Here is a 5,830-nt window from a genome sequence, read left to right on the forward strand (position 1 = left end):
GGTCAGAGACAAAAGTACAACAATGAATGAATGGATATCCAAAATTTCTGTAAATGTTCATTAAAATGAATAAAATAATTTTCTTAAAAAAAGTCTTTGCCTCTAAGAAGCAAATTGGTTTCACCCTTTCCAGGACCGACCTATTTGTTCCCTTGACAGTCTATAGTAGGTTCAATACTCTTCTCCAGCACCACAACTCAAAGGCATCGATTCTTCTTCTGTCACCTTTATTTATTGTCTAGCTCTTAGATGCATAACAAGTGATTGAGAAGACCAAGGCCTCGATCAGTTGCACGTTAGTCTCTAGACTGACATCTTTGCTATTTAGCGATCAGGAGAGACCCTTGCCAGTAGTGTTTTCCAATGCAATTCATCTTTTCATTTTCTGACTGCTGGTGCCAAGAATGTTGATGTGGATTCAAGCAGAATGAAATCACTAACAACTTCAATCCTTTCTCCATCTGTCATGATATTACCTATGGGTTCAGTAGTAAGGATCTTTGGTGTTTGGGGTTTTCTTTTTGATTGAGTTGCAATCCATATCAAAGGCTTCACTCTTTAACTTTCTGCAGCAAATGATTCAAGTCCACCTCAGTTACAGAGAGAAAAATTGTGTTATCTAGAAAATACAGATTGTTGTTGAGTCTTCCTTCAATCATGATGCCACATTTTTCTTCATAAAGTCTAGCCTCCTAAATGATCTGTTCAGCAAATAGATTGAAAGAGTATTTAGAGAGGATGCATCCCTCACACACCCCATTCTTGATTTAGAACTGTGTAGTGTTTTCTTGCTCTGTTCGGACAACAGCTTCTTGGTCCAGGTACACATTTAGCATGAGCACAATCAGATGTTCTGGGATCCTCATTCTTCTCAACATTAGCTGTAGGATAGAGTATACTGTCCTTAGGATTTCTAAGTGTTTAAATCTTTACTGAAGCAAATTGTCACATCTCTCCCCCCATAGCTGGTGGAATCAAAAACACTGTATTTTTGTCTAGCAATGAAACATTTTGACCACTGTACCTCCATCCCCCCAAAATTCCCTACCTTCAAGTTAATTTCTATTTATGGCAACATTATTGCATTTTCAAGCCTGTAAATATTAAGAGGAAGAGATCTTTCTCCTAAAGATCAGTTGATGAGTTGAAACTTTCAGTTGAAAGCCTAAAACTTCGCCTACTATGCCTCAAGGGCCCCTCAAACACACTACCAATTTTGACTCTTAGTAACGCTCCCCTGGGTTTCTGAGGCTATAAAGATAATGGGAAGAGACTTTTCTTCCAGGGTATTGCTGATGGATTTGGAACCACCAGAGACAGCCTTTTCAGTAGTAGCATAACCTGCTACATAACCACCACCAGAGAGAGCTCTGTCCAGGGTCACTAGGGTGCCTTATAAATAATTTCTCTTTTGAAGTGTCTCTGTTTTCTGTTTTTTTGTGTTTGAACTAACTCATAAGTGACCCTCCAATGGATTTCTTTCTGGAGATATAAATTGCTTGAGAAGAGAGTGCCCGTTTGCCACTCTAGGAGTTGCTGGCAGATTCAAACCTATGTGCCCTTTGGATCTGTAGTACAAGTCTTTACAGATTATTCCTCCAGAGCTCCCGCTTATGAATCACTTGTTATTCTGTGTGGGTGAGTTGGAAGTAACTTTTTGCTGGCCCTCCAGTGGATTATCAGAGGCTGTAAATTAGATGACAAGGAATGGCCCATCTTGTTCTCATGGAGCAGCTGGTGGATTCAAACTGTGAGCTTTTGGGTTCACAGCAGTGCTTCTAACCACTAAGCCACCAGAGCTCCCTAGAGATAATTTGGTTTTATGTACTTTCTAGTTAGAACTAACTCATAGTTGACCCTTTAGCAAATTTTCAGAGGGAGTAAATCTCAGGGAGGAGATTGCCTATTTTTCTCCCACAGATCAGCTGGTGGATTTGAAACTCATGCCTTGGAAGGACAACTCTTTACCACAAGGCCACCAGAACTCCCTAGATATCACTTAGGCAATGCTATATTGTAAAGTTTCTCAGATGCTCCTAATATACAGCCAGAATGGCAAACTACTTTTTAAGGCAAATACTACTCATATTCAGCAGACCAATGCTGGTCAATGACCTTTGTTATCCATTCGGTAATAAAATAAAAAGCTTCCACCAGCATCTAATTGCCACTGTACACACTTTGGTTCAGAGGGCATTTTCTTTGTAGGAAGACTTATCAAAGACGGAAGTAATGCGTTGATTTACCTTCTATTACAAGGTACTTATCTTGTCCCAGCTGAGTGTAACAGATAATTCGGAGGCTGGTTCCTTTGAGTTGTCCTTCCATAGGGTTTTGGGGAATATTCAGAGTTCTCTAGAATCCATATTTTTTATAGCCTCTTTGAGTCTGAGCAACGTTTTGCATTCTGTGTGCCCATTCTGCCAATTTTATGATTATGCTCATTAAATGGCCTAACATTGGTTTATTCACTTTGAAGGTTTTCTACCATTTAATGCATATTTTTATTAAATCATTGCAATGTGCACAAACTCAAATTATGGAAAAGCTGGGCAACTGTAATGGCTGATGTTTGGAAAGGTTTTTAGGGTCTTTGAGAATTTACTGATACACAGTCAACTACAACAGGCAGGTTATGTCCTCTCCTTGCCCCTCCTAATCTCTTTCATTGTCTCACTTGTATTTCCTTCCAGTCCATAAGAGTTTTTAAAGCAGACTGCATAGTCACCGACCAATATAGGAAAATACATAGACCCTCAGGACATGCCCTTCCTCTACACATTAGAACCAAACTCTTTACTCTAATCAACTATTTTTCTGTAAAAGGAATGTGTTTCAAGCATTGGCATTAAGACTTAAAATATTCACCATTACAAGAACATGGAAACAGCCCAAATGTCCAACCCCAATTGAATAGATTGAGAAATTGAGGTACATTCACACAATGGAATATTATGCAGCACTCAGGAGCAAAGATTTTAAAAAATACTATGCAACTTGGGAGAGACTGGAGAGCATTATGCTGAGTGAACTAATGTAGTCTCATAAGGATAAATACTCAGAAGACCATTATTGTAAAATTAGAAAGCTAACTAATAAAACATGTATGGGAATTTGGGGTGGGTAGAGTGGAGGGGTGAGGATGGGTAGGGGGAAAACCACAGGGTTTCACAGTTTGATAGGTGGAAGGAGGGGGAAGTAAATGGGAAAGATCTGGGGAAAAATACAGGGTAATGATGGGCAAGGTACAATAGTGATTGATTTTATAAAATATAATACATGGGAATGATTGTAAGAAACACAAGGTGAATGAATAGTGTAAAACACAATGTATATGAACTTTGTAAACAAATCAATTAAAAAAAAAAAACCCTGAAAGGTATTGAATCCAGTTAAACAACTCTAAATTAAAGATGAAAGAGATTAAAATATGATAGGAAGTGAAGATAAAGCAAGTGTTTGTAAGGATATGAATCTGTCTTGGAGGAAGTGCAATCAGGGTTCTTCTTAGAGACAAAGTTGGTGAAAGTTCATTACATATGCCTTGGGTATAGTATCAGGATTATCCAGTCCTGGAGCAAAACCAATATACTGGGGGAAGTGGAAGGTCAGAGAAAGAGAGGAAGACCTGCAAGGAGATGGACTGATACAATGAAAGTAACAATGGGCTCAAGTGTGTCAGGGTTCCATACACGTGCTTCTTAGCCTTATTCTCATTATTAACTTGCTTGGTGGGCTACCAATACCTCACATTCGTCTATCCTGCTATGTGATGAAAGTCAAAGCCACTGTCTAGAAAAGCCATCCCGAATAACACACTATAGCACCATGACCTAATCAAATTTCACTTTCATACAAATCACCTTATCTTCAAAGCAGACAATAAATTTAATGACTCAGAGTAGCTGTAAGGAGACAAGTTAGGATCTTTGAGACGAGAGATGATCATTAGACAGTGAAAGCATAGCCATAAAAAAAGGAGATGGAATAAAAATATTGTTGTTCTTATGTGCTGTCGAGTTGTAGACGACTCCTAGTGACCCTATGAATGAAAGACCTGAACACTTGTATAACTTTCATCATTTCTCCAAGTTCATAGAGTTACCGGACGCAAGCTATTTCGGAAGAGGATGACACTCCTGCTTCCAAGCTTGTTTTAATCGGGGAGCTCCACCAAACACTGTCCACCATTCTCATATTTGACTCATCAGTGCCACAGTGTTTTGCATCACAGCAACCATGAGTTACCTCTGTATAGCAAATGAGTAAAAATACTAGGAGACTAAAATTAACAGTATTTTAAAATAGACTGGCCTTGAGGGAGAAGGAAAATAAGATTCTGTATCATGTGCCTTGCACATTGAGAAGAATAGTAATGCCTTTCATGGAAAGGGACCAGGGAAAGAGAGCCAGCTTGTAAACAGGAGCTTCAAGATGCATAGAGTGGAATTAGCAGGATTTTTGATGCTGGATTAGCCACAGTCTCTGACACTTCCTCTCTGAATAGTTTCTTGAGAGGATGCCTACTTTAGTTTTTCACTAGACTTGACTCTGACATTCCTCAGCAGTTTCTTTCAAGTCCATGTAGCTTACTTGGCATTCTTACTGGCCCTTTTATAGATAGAGCGTGGTTTTGTTTTCTCCAGAGCTCTCTGCTTCCTGTAGTTCCTGGTGTGTTTAGAAAATGCAGGGGAATTATTGAAGAAGATTGGCTTTTTTGACAGTCCAATTCATAGCTTTTCTATGATGCTGACAGTTCTCAGCTGTCAGTTGCTGGTACTTCTGTCAGAGACTATTAGATCCTTTACCAAAGGTCTTTTCTTTTTATCTATATAGCAGATGACCTGAATTTTCATGCAATTGATTCCCTGGGACAGCGAGATTTTATAAAGATATTTAGACATTCATTGGTTATGTGTCCACTAGAGATTAGTTTATAGACATACCAGTTAGCAACATAAAATAAAAAGGATAGAAAACACAAGCACCTCTGAATTAGAAAATCTTGGAATAACTGTGTCAAAATACTCCCATCTGTTAAAGCAATTTCCATCAACATCAAGTCCTATTTCTTACAATTTCTGTAAAATTGCCCAATTAAGAACAACGTGAAATGAGAAGTGGGCAGAGATGCTGATTTTCATTTTCATTAGCACCAAAGGTCAGTGCTCATTTCATCTATTTCTCCTTCTCTGAGCCTGAAACTCAATGTTGCTCTGCAGTCAAGCTGTAGCTTTGCACAAATTCAGTTCCTTAGCTATAAAATTCTCAAATAATCGATAGCAGACTTCGCATTAATTTTTAAAGTACTTTGGTTGCTCTAAATCTATTAGAACATTGTGTCAAATTATCTTTTGTTTGACAAACACTACCCTTCTAATTTTCCATACTTTTTTTCATTTCTTGTTCAGTTGATTTGTAGGTTTGTTTTAGCACATCAGTAGATAACTATGGAATTTTATTCCATATTACTATTTGGAGATTCAAGTACATTTTTAATGCCAAAGATCTATGCCCAGAGAGGCATTTGACTATATGGATCATAACAAGTGTTGGCTAACACTAAGAAGAATGGGAATCCCAGAGCATTTAGTTGTGCTCATGTGAAACTTATATCTAGACCAGGAGGCTGTTGTGCGAACAGAACAAGGGAATATTACATGGTTTTAAATTAAGAAGAGTGTGTCAGGGTTGTATTCTCTCTCCATACCTATTCAATCTGTGTGCTTAACAATTTATTTGAGAAGCTTGATTCTATGAAGGGAATGTGGCGTTAGGATCAGAGGAAGACTCATCAATAACCTACATTATGCTGATGGCACAACCAGCT

Source organism: Elephantulus edwardii, unplaced genomic scaffold (assembly GCF_000299155.1).
Source record: "Elephantulus edwardii isolate Elephantulus edwardi_28Jun2011 unplaced genomic scaffold, EleEdw1.0 scaffold00245, whole genome shotgun sequence".
NCBI classification, from domain to species: Eukaryota; Metazoa; Chordata; class Mammalia; order Macroscelidea; family Macroscelididae; genus Elephantulus; species Elephantulus edwardii.